Raw genomic sequence first — 12,689 nt, forward strand, 5'->3', positions numbered from 1 at the left:
AGTATATCCTCTTATCTTTTACGGTCTCTCTGAAACTAAGAGAAATATGTCGCTTCCCATCTCCCAGCAGCCTGTCATAATACACTTAGTCGCATCGCTTCTTGCTGATTGGTGTGATGTTTCTGGAAGTGATTTCCCAGGAGGAGTACCGGACACTCCATCATTTTATCATTCTTACAGACTACGAGTAATGAATTTTGAATTGAACTATCAGGGAAAAGAGCCAAGCCATTACGACTATATAGCACTTGGAAGGGGGTCAGGATAAAAATTTTGGGATGGGTTGAGGGGGAAGGAATGGTGCCCAACCACTTAGACGGTCGGGGATTGAACGCCGACCTGCATGAAGCGTAACGAGTACAGAGAAAACGTTGAGTATTGGTTTGGAGAAACATTTAGCAATGGAAAATATAATTTACTATTCAATTATATGATAAATTCTCATCGTTATCATAATGTAAAAATTGTACAATATGTGTACATCAATAGTTCCAAAGAAAAGAGTACATTTACACTGATAATGTATTTCATAAAAGCATTACATTTGCTCACACTTGTGTTACAAGCGAACAAATGTAATACATTTAGTAGCAGGACGGGACGGTATTGTGACATTACGAGGGCGAATCTTATCAAAATATCCAGACAAAATAGGTATTGTAAAGCTTGGTATTTGTCAGCATTTTCAATATTTTATATTTGTTTTCTTTGCCGGATTTGCCAATAGGTAGTTCATCTGGTCGCTGGAACCATCCATACAGTTCATCTGGTCGCTGGAACCATCCATACAGTTCATCTGGTCGCTGGAACCATCCATACAGTTCATCTGGTCGCTGGAACCATCCATACAGTTCATCTGGTCGCTGGAACCATCCATACAGTTCATCTGGTCGCTGGAACCATCCATACAGTTCATCTGGTCGCTGGAACCATCCATACAGTTCATCTGGTCGCTGGAACCATCCATACAGTTCATCTGGTCGCTGGAACCATCCATACAGTTCATCTGGTCGCTGGAACCATCCATACAGTTCATCTGGTCGCTGGAACCATCCATACAGTTCATCTGGTCGCTGGAACCATCCATACAGTTCATCTGGTCGCTGGAACCATCCATACAGTTCATCTGGTCGCTGGAACCATCCATACAGTTCATCTGGTCGCTGGAACCATCCATACAGTTCATCTGGTCGCTGGAACCATCCATACAGTTCATCTGGTCGCTGGAACCATCCATACAGTTCATCTGGTCGCTGGAACCATCCATACAGTTCATCTGGTCGCTGGAACCATCCATACAGTTCATCTGGTCGCTGGAACCATCCATACAGTTCATCTGGTCGCTGGAACCATCCATACAGTTCATCTGGTCGCTGGAACCATCCATACAGTTCATCTGGTCGCTGGAACCATCCATACAGTTCATCTGGTCGCTGGAACCATACATACAGTTCATCTGGTCGCTGGAACCATCCATACAGTTCATCTGGTCGCTGGAACCATCCATACAGTTCATCTGGTCGCTGGAACCATCCATACAGTTCATCTGGTCGCTGGAACCATACATACAGTTCATCTGGTCGCTGGAACCATCCATACAGTTCATCTGGTCGCTGGAACCATCCATACAGTTCATCTGGTCGCTGGAACCATCCATACAGTTCATCTGGTCGCTGGAACCATCCATACAGTTCATCTGGTCGCTGGAACCATCCATACAGTTCATCTGGTCGCTGGAACCATCCATACAGTTCATCTGGTCGCTGGAACCATCCATACAGTTCATCTGGTCGCTGGAACCATCCATACAGTTCATCTGGTCGCTGGAACCATCCATACAGTTCATCTGGTCGCTGGAACCATCCATACAGTTCATCTGGTCGCTGGAACCATCCATACAGTTCATCTGGTCGCTGGAACCATACATACAGTTCATCTGGTCGCTGGAACCATCCATACAGTTCATCTGGTCGCTGGAACCATCCATACAGTTCATCTGGTCGCTGGAACCATCCATACAGTTCATCTGGTCGCTGGAACCATACATACAGTTCATCTGGTCGCTGGAACCATCCATACAGTTCATCTGGTCGCTGGAACCATCCATACAGTTCATCTGGTCGCTGGAACCATCCATACAGTTCATCTGGTCGCTGGAACCATCCATACAGTTCATCTGGTCGCTGGAACCATCCATACAGTTCATCTGGTCGCTGGAACCATCCATACAGTTCATCTGGTCGCTGGAACCATCCATACAGTTCATCTGGTCGCTGGAACCATCCATACAGTTCATCTGGTCGCTGGAACCATCCATACAGTTCATCTGGTCGCTGGAACCATCCATACAGTTCATCTGGTCGCTGGAACCATCCATACAGTTCATCTGGTCGCTGGAACCATACATACAGTTCATCTGGTCGCTGGAACCATCCATACAGTTCATCTGGTCGCTGGAACCATACATACAGTTCATCTGGTCGCTGGAACCATCCATACAGTTCATCTGGTCGCTGGAACCATACAGTTCATCTGGTCGATGGAACCATCCATACAGTTCATCTGGTCGCTGGAACCATACATACAGTTCATCTGGTCGCTGGAACCATCCATACAGTTCATCTGGTCGCTGGAACCATACATTCAGTTCATCTGGTCGCTGGAACCATACATACAGTTCATCTGGTCGCTGGAACCATCCATACAGTTCATCTGGTCGCTGGAACCATACATACAGTTCATCTGGTCGCTGGAACCATACATACAGTTCATCTGGTCGCTGGAACCATACATACAGTTCATCTGCTCGCTGGAACCATCCATACAGTTCATCTGGTCGCTGGAACCATACATACAGTTCATCTGGTCGCTGGAACCATCCATACAGTTCATCTGGTCGCTGGAACCATCCATACAGTTCATCTGGTCGCTGGAACCATCCATACAGTTCATCTGGTCGCTGGAACCATACATACAGTTCATCTGGTCGCTGGAACCATCCATACAGTTCATCTGGTCGCTGGAACCATACATACAGTTCATCTGGTCGCTGGAACCATCCATACAGTTCATCTGGTCGCTGGAACCATACAGTTCATCTGGTCGATGGAACCATCCATACAGTTCATCTGGTCGCTGGAACCATACATACAGTTCATCTGGTCGCTGGAACCATCCATACAGTTCATCTGGTCGCTGGAACCATACATTCAGTTCATCTGGTCGCTGGAACCATACATACAGTTCATCTGGTCGCTGGAACCATCCATACAGTTCATCTGGTCGCTGGAACCATACATACAGTTCATCTGGTCGCTGGAACCATACATACAGTTCATCTGGTCGCTGGAACCATACATACAGTTCATCTGCTCGCTGGAACCATCCATACAGTTCATCTGGTCGCTGGAACCATACATACAGTTCATCTGGTCGCTGGAACCATACATACAGTTCATCTGGTCGCTGGAACCATCCATACAGTTCATCTCTCTAAACACTTGAAGCAACTCTCACATCCAACACATACGATTAATTCATCACACAGCTATCATATACATGTAAACATGGAAGCGATAACAACTCACTCTCAGATTTTGCTGTGTAAGTACAAAGTCAAGTTGGTTCATCGCGTTACGAACCCATTGTGTCGTCGTGAGGGGTTATCTTATCTTGAGGTTATCTTGAGATAATCTTGAGATGATTTCGGGGCTTAGTGTCCCCGCGGCCCGGTCCTCGACCAGGCCTCCACCCTCAGGAAGCAGCCCATTGCAGCTGTCTAACTCCCAGGTACCTATTTACTGCTAGGCAACAGGGCCATCAGGGTGAAAGAAACATTTTGCCTGTTTGTCTCCGCCTCCACCGGGGATCGAACCTGGAACTCAGGACTACGAATTCGAAGCGCTGTCCACCCAGCTGTCAGGCGTTATGGGTACGAAAAACATCATCTGTCTCAGATGTTAGTTAACATCCTGTCTCAGCATTTTAAAACATATCTAGAAATTTGATTGAGGTAAATAGCATTCTATAATTTGTTTACGATTTGCTGCAAATTAACATAAGAATTTGTCAATGATTTTATCCACGAATGAATGATTAGAGTTGAGAAGTGCAGTTGTTTAATTGTGAATAATCAACTGCTTCCGGTGAAAAGTAGCGTCTTTACGAATACCCCTTCATGAAAGTCCACTTTATGAAGGAATGTTCACTTATATATGTTGAGTCAATTCGCCTCCCGAGACGACCGTTAGTTTCTCCACCGGATAGTCAGCAGTTATACTGCCTTCTCCACAAAGGTTGAGGACCCACCAAGGTGTCCTCCGCCATATATTGTCTGGCATATATTTACAAACTAAATTTCTGCTGGTTAATTTTACTTTTAAGTATAATAGTATACTCAGCTAACCTGAGTGCCTCTTCTCTATCCCTCCAGACCCCGCTCCCATGATCCCCCTCTCCCACGACCCCCCCTCTCCCCCGCGAACCAGCGCCTCTAAACCCCTTCTTCATCAAATCCTGGTCCCCTTAAACCCGCTCTCCCTCTCCATGGAGCTCCTCCCAGCCCTCTCAACCCCTCTCCCACCCACCCTCGCCAGGCAGACTATTGCTGGCTTTATGAGCTCTAAGGTGTGTGTGTGTCTCGCGTTTCGATGTTTGTGGCTTCCCCAACAATAGACCCCCACATTAACGATCTCCTCCCCCACTCTCGAGAGGGGTTGGGGGGGGCATCACCTCCGCCCCCCACCATTCCCCTTGCAACCCCCAGCAACCCCCAGTAACCCCCAGCAACCCCCAGCAACCCCCAGTAACCCCCAGCAACCCCCAGCAACCCCCAGCAACCCCCAGTAACCCCCAGCAACCCCCAGTAACCCCCAGCAACCCCCAGTAACCCCCAGCAACCCCCAGCAACACCCAGCAACCCCCAGCAACCCCCAGTAACCCCCAGCAACCCCCAGCAACCCCCAGCAACCCCCAGTAACCCCCAGCAACCCCCAGCAACCCCCAGTAACCCCCAGCAACCCCCAGCAACCCCCAGCAACCCCCAGCAACCCCCAGTAACCCCCTGCAACCCCCAGCAAACCCCCAGTAACCCCCAGCAACCCCCAGCAACACCCAGCAACCCCCAGCAACCCCCAGTAACCCCCAGCAACCCCCAGCAACCCCCAGCAACCCCCAGTAACCCCCAGCAACCCCCAGCAACCCCCAGTAACCCCCAGCAACCCCCAGCAACCCCCAGCAACCCCCAGCAACCCCCAGTAACCCCCTGCAACCCCCAGCAAACCCCCAGTAACCCCCTGCAACCCCCAGCAACCTCCCATCATCGTCTTCCAGCGTTGCCTAAGGTTTCCATCAGCGAGTATAGTTGCTGTTTTCGATTTCCATGAGATTAAAATAGAAGTAAATTGACGTTAACTTAAGAGAGAGGATAGAACGGGCAAAAATGTAACAAAAATGTTCTTCAGGTCCAGGATACATGTTCTTCAGGTCCAGGATACATGTTTTTCAGGTCCAGTATACATGTTCTTCAGGTCCAGTATACAAGTTCTTCAGGTCCAGTATACATGCTCTTCAGGTCCAGTATACATGTTCTTCAGGTCCAGTATACATGTTCTTCAGGTCCAGTATACATGTTCTTCAGGTCCAGTATACATGTTCTTCAGGTCCAGTATACATGTTCTTCAGGTCCAGTATACATGTTCTTCAGGTCCAGTATACATGTTCTTCAGGTCCAGTATACATGCTCTTCAGGTCCAGTATACATGTTCTTCAGGTCCAGTATACATGCTCTTCAGGTCCAGTATACATGTTCTTCAGGTCCAGTATACATGTTCTTCAGGTCCAGTATACATGTTCTTCAGGTCCAGTATACATGTTCTTCAGGACCAGTATACATGTTCTTCAGGTCCAGTATACATGCTCTTCAGGTCCAGTATATATGTTCTTCAGGTCCAGTATACATGTTCTTCAGGTCCAGAATACAAGTTCTTCAGGTCCAGTATACATGTTCTTCAGGTCCAGTATACATGTTCTTCAGGTCCAGAATACAAGTTCTTCAGGTCCAGTATACATGTTCTTCAGGTCCAGTATACATGTTCTTCAGGTCCAGTATACATGTTCTTCAGGTCCAGTATATCATGCTGACAGTACTTGTTCACATGGTGCAAGCAAGCTGTCCACAATGGTCAGCTGGGGGAGACAAACTCTCCACAATGGTCAGCTGGTGGAGACAAACTCTCCACAATGGTCAGCTGGGGGAGACAAACTCTCCACAATGGTCAGCTGGGGGAGACAAACTCTCCACAATGGTCAGCTGGGGGAGACAAACTCTCCACAATGGTCAGCTGGTGGAGACAAACTCTCCACAATGGTCAGCTGGGGGAGACAAACTCTCCACAATGGTCAGCTGGGGGAGACAAACTCTCCACAATGGTCAGCTGGTGCAGACAAACTCTCCACAATGGTCAGCTGGTGCAGACAAACTCTCCACAATGGTCAGCTGGTGCAGACAAACTCTCCACAATGGTCAGCTGGGGGAGACAAACTCTCCACAATGGTCAGCTGGGGGAGACAAACTCTCCACAATGGTCAGTTGGTGCAGACAAACTCTCCACAATGGTCAGCTGGTGCAGACAAACTCTCCACAATGGTCAGCTGGTGGAGACAAACTCTCCACAATGGTCAGCTGGGGGAGACAAACTCTCCACAATGGTCAGCTGGTGGAGACAAACTCTCCACAATGGTCAGCTGGGGGAGACAAACTCTCCAAAATGGTCAGCTGGGGGAGACAAACTCTCCACAATGGTCAGCTGGTGCAGACAAACTCTCCACAATGGTCAGCTGGGGGAGACAAACTCTCCACAATGGTCAGCTGGTGCTGACAAACTCTCCACAATGGTCAGCTGGGGGAGACAAACTCTCCACAATGGTCAGCTGGTGGAGACAAACCCTCCACAATGGTCAGCTGGTGCAGACAAACTCTCCACAATAGTCAGCTGGGGGAGACAAACTCTCCACAATGGTCAGCTGGTGCAGACAAACTCTCCACAATGGTCAGCTGGTGGAGACAAACTCTCCACAATGGTCAGCTGGGGGAGACAAACCCTCCACAATGGTCAGCTGGGGGAGACAAACTCTCCACAATGGTCAGCTGGGGGAGACAAACTCTCCACAATGGTCAGCTGGGGGAGACAAACTCTCCACAATGGTCAGTGTGGGAACCGACCTGTGAGATTTATATTTATTTGATTTATATGAATTTATATTTACGTTAATTTATATACTTCGATAGCAATTTGTATAATGATAAGTGGACTGTATTTCTGCAATAATCTCTTAATCTCACAAATTGATCCTCTACACATTAGGGGGGGTTTATATTACACATATGCAGCCAATCAAATTACAGTAATAGCTACATACATTGATGAGGTTCCTTCTCTTATAGTACAGCAGGTTAGTCCACCAGGTATAACTAGAGTGTAGACACCAAATTATCCTCTTTGAGGTAGCTTCCATATCACCCAGTAACTGGTGCACAAACTCTTCCTCGTCTTGACCTGTCAAAAGGGCGCTAACTGTGAAGCCAGAATCCTATATATGACAAGTTATATCAGAGAAAACAGTACATGGAACATGAGGACCTGGCTTAATTACCTTTAGTTTGAGGCTTCCATGTGATCTAACCGGATAACCCTACCCAATGACATTAATGGCCACTAATGATAGATAATGGGTTTCGGATAGACACTTAACTTGAATTTGTAGACAGCGTGTTGATAATGGTACACTTTTAGTTTCCATAACACTACGTCCAAGTAAATTTAACAGGAGCCGAATTTGCTCCCGTGTGAGCCTCTGGTCTCAATAACAATAATGGCTGCCCTCCTCCTCACTCTGACGCCTGGCTTACTTTGTCCAGATTTCAGAAAGTGATAGAAGGGTCACATTTACTCTACTTTAATATTGATAATTAAGTTAATTTATATAAGATGTTTTTATGATGGTAAAGTCCAAAGACTAATGTATTTAAGAATAATTCCCAGCAGAATAGCTGGTGAATTATAATAGTATGTGGTGATGATATCCCGTTTTCTATAGACGGTAATTCCACTACAAGTTACGTTTTCTATGGGTAACTTGTTGGTAATACAGCTATTATCTGTATGATATTAAATGGTGTCGGATTTTCCGACATAATTCCCCAGGGGGCTGCTCACGGGTCGAAGTCCTCTTTAGAACAGACGAACACCGATACTCCTCCTTCGAATTATAGTTAGTAATCACACATTTGTGTGTCTGTTCGTACAGGACGGATGTCCCGTACTAGAGTTGCAGGGGTTAGAAGTCTAATGCGATTTCATTTCCCTGTCAACTCTTGAAAGGCTAATATTCAAGCCTTATTACATATTATTTAACCCAGAAGACTGGATGTGATCAAGTACTACAGTCAAGTATGATTCAGGGACTGCAGTGAGATCAGTGACATAGATATAACTTGAAGTTTCTTCAGGTAACTGGTCACTGATATATAAACACTGAGGCCCATGGAATACATCTTGATTAAATAATAAATGTATCAAATCAGTCATCAGATTTATTAGGGTTTAATTTAGTTAATTGATTCAGAAGATTGAATAGCTCATCATTAAAGTAAAGTATAGTTCTGAGACTGCAGTGGGTTCAGTGACATTGGTCGCAGTGACTTGTAGCTGTTTTAGGCTACTGTTCACTGATTTGCCACTGAGGCCTCATGAACTCATCTTCAGCTTTAAATGATGATACTAACATCAACTTCTGTTGGTATAGTCAGCTGTAATCTCCTTAGTATAATGCTACTGGAGAAATATAATCAGCTGACAAATTTAGATTCTATTGGTATTGTTTATCTGCAGGCATAGGTCTCCTCAGGCTTGATACTGGGCCTGAGAGTAATTTACCTCCTGCAGAGTTTAACATGGTTATACCCTGATATTTAGTAGGGCTACCGATGAATCGATGACAATAGTCTGTCCCTACAAGGAGACCGAAGTCAGTGAGGTGATCAGTCTTAATATTATCTGCCAATTTTATTCCTCTATTTCTCAGGAATTTGGCTGTTGCTCGCAGACCTTGAACTTGTAGGTCTACTGGTATTTTGTCCACCACAATGGCTTGTACTCGACAGACGTACCTGCCTAAGCGTACTGATGGTTGTACCACCTGGTAGACTTGAGGTCCTGCATCTGTTACAAACCCTGAGATGTTGAATGACATCTGGGCTACAGGCCTTAATTGTAATTCATCTGCCAGCTTTTTAGTAATATATGTTCTCTGGGATCCTTGGTCAAACAACCCACGGGTATGGACCTTGGCCCTCTTATTCAGGATGGTAATTTGGGCAGTAGGCAAAGTCGTATTACCTTTAGACTTTGCCGATTGGACACTCTTTGTTTGTTGCACCTTGCAGTACTGTACTGTGGTGGGAATGCTATCTTCCACCTTGGGTCTTGAATACGTTAATTTCGTATATTTGCACAGTGCTGCATGGTGCCTACCTCTTCTACACCTGTTACAGGTGTTGAATTGGGTATCACAATAGTCTATGTTGTGTGACTTGAGACACCTCGAACATCTCCCTAATTCCTGGAGTCGCTCAATACGAGTGTCTCTGGTTGGATAATTAGCACAACGGTATGTTGAATGTTTCTTTTTGCAGAACATACATGTCCCCCAGCCTACTGCACGTTTGGAAGTTACCGGTTTGGGTGAACTAGTAACAGTAGGCTTGGAGGATGCTGCTGCATTGTCAGATTTTCTGCAACTTGATGTTTGAGTAATTGGTTGATGTTTATTTGGGGTGGTTGTTTTACCCTTTAATTGACTATTATTTTCTATTTCTGAAGGCTTGCAAGAGGCTTTAACTTCCTCATTTGCTCGTCGTTTGCTTATGATGGAATGTAAACCTTCAGTGATGTCCTGTACTGTCAGGATGGTGTTATGTTGATGTGCATATAATTCATCTAGTATATCGCTGGACAATTTTCGTTGAAGGACTACTTTGGTCATCCATTCACTAGTAGTTATATCAACCTTAAGTCTGAATGTTCTTAGTAGTGACTCAAACTCCATGCTGAAGGATTGTAATGAGTCAGCAGTCTGATCAGGTTGAGGTAAATCCAGCAATTGTAGTACTAGATGTATGACAGTTTTCTCATTGCCAGCATTATTCCTAGGAGGCTGGACTGGGAAATTAGTGCTGTCGCTATTTTCATTTACATTTTCTACTACTGGTTCAGCTTCACCTCTAGTTTGGAGGCATGTTAACTTAGTAGCTTCAGGTATTGGGTTTTCAGAAACCACAGAGACTGTGGATAAATTGTCTGAAAACTGCTTAATTTCTGGTGGTATATTATTGGGTGAAGCTGTAGTGGGTGAAGCTTTACTGGGTGAAGCTTTATCCTTGTTGATTAAAGGATCTAATCTGGCTTTACATTTATTCTCAAAAAGATCCAGATCATCCATAACATTATCTACTTTATTTGATGTACTTGCTATTTGTTCTGATTCAATTATCCTGTGTAAATGTTCCAACCTGCCTTGAGTTTCTTCTTCATATTGTGCTAGGTCAGACAGGAATGGTTCCACATCTTCAACTACTACATCATCGTGGACTTGATTTTGGTAAGATTTCCTATTTGCTTTCAATATATGCAATTGGGTTTGAATCTGTAACAGTGGTATTTTCAACCGATGATAATTAATTACAGGCTCATATAACAACTGTTCATATTGGTTGAGATCTCTTGTTAGTTGGCGTTTGCTTGATATTAAAGCACGCTTTGCTTTCTGTGGATTAGTCATGGTGACTTGTTAATTGAGCACCACTGGCTCATAAATTGTGAGCAAGTACTAATGGTAGCCTAGGGTAAATTCTGCACTCACTAGGCAATAATCCTACCTCTACTAGAGGTTAGCACTTAAAATTAATACACATTATATATATATACAATCATACACACTAATGATTTGAGTGATAAACCAGTGTCACTGGAAGTACCTTTAGGTTAGCTCTTCTATATCACCCTAGGATGGTAGAGACACTAATTAATCACTCAAAGGTGTAATGATCATAAGTAAATTATTATATATACAACTCAACTCGAGTTGATAAAAATTACACCCAAAATAGGGTCTGCACCATTCATTAATGGTGTTAGGTTGTTCAATATAGTACAACTGACTATGGTAATAATGGGACTAGGATGAACGATAATAGTTCAACTAGTCAATGGTTAATATCCTACCCTGTTGTGGGTTGGCAATTAGTAAATATTATACTGTGATCACTAGTGCAATTTATATTAAATGATTCTCTATTTTGGAGAAATAATATACACAATTATTGTTAATAGCCTCTTAATTAGCCTCTATGAAACTTCTAATATTATCTAGAAGTATTAAATGTTATTAGTGACCTCGCGAAATAAAGTCCACAAAATTCGTAGATAATCTCTCGCGAAATGTAACACCACGAAATCCGTGAACAATCTCGCGAAGACACAGTCACTAGTTTGGCTGGCTTCTATATTAGCGCTGTCATTTCACGAAATAACACGCCACCAAATATCTGTGGGTGTGCATGAAACCGCTGACGAAGGCTGAACTCGGCTGAGGGAGGCTCCTGAGCTCCCTCGAGGCTACGCTTCCGTCTTTGACTGGCTGGCCTTTGTTTAAATAACACTGCACTAGTATATTTAATGAATCCACTGGATAACTGGTTCATCCGGTACTAAGATGACCAAATGTGGGTTCAAGGGATCAAATAATCCGTCATCCGGTTCGAAGATGACCAAATAATGTGGGAACCGACCTGTGAGATTTATATTTATTTGATTTATATGAATTTATATTTACGTTAATTTATATACTTCGATAGCAATTTGTATAATGATAAGTGGACTGTATTTCTGCAATAATCTCTTAATCTCACAAATTGATCCTCTACACATTAGGGGGGGTTTATATTACACATATGCAGCCAATCAAATTACAGTAATAGCTACATACATTGATGAGGTTCCTTCTCTTATAGTACAGCAGGTTAGTCCACCAGGTATAACTAGAGTGTAGACACCAAATTATCCTCTTTGAGGTAGCTTCCATATCACCCAGTAACTGGTGCACAAACTCTTCCTCGTCTTGACCTGTCAAAAGGGCGCTAACTGTGAAGCCAGAATCCTATATATGACAAGTTATATCAGAGAAAACAGTACATGGAACATGAGGACCTGGCTTAATTACCTTTAGTTTGAGGCTTCCATGTGATCTAACCGGATAACCCTACCCAATGACATTAATGGCCACTAATGATAGATAATGGGTTTCGGATAGACACTTAACTTGAATTTGTAGACAGCGTGTTGATAATGGTACACTTTTAGTTTCCATAACACTACGTCCAAGTAAATTTAACAGGAGCCGAATTTGCTCCCGTGTGAGCCTCTGGTCTCAATAACAATAATGGCTGCCCTCCTCCTCACTCTGACGCCTGGCTTACTTTGTCCAGATTTCAGAAAGTGATAGAAGGGTCACATTTACTCTACTTTAATATTGATAATTAAGTTAATTTATATAAGATGTTTTTATGATGGTAAAGTCCAAAGACTAATGTATTTAAGAATAATTCCCAGCAGAATAGCTGGTGAATTATA

Source organism: Procambarus clarkii, unplaced genomic scaffold, assembly GCF_040958095.1.
Source record: "Procambarus clarkii isolate CNS0578487 unplaced genomic scaffold, FALCON_Pclarkii_2.0 HiC_scaffold_109, whole genome shotgun sequence".
In the NCBI taxonomy this organism is placed as follows: Eukaryota; Metazoa; Arthropoda; class Malacostraca; order Decapoda; family Cambaridae; genus Procambarus; species Procambarus clarkii.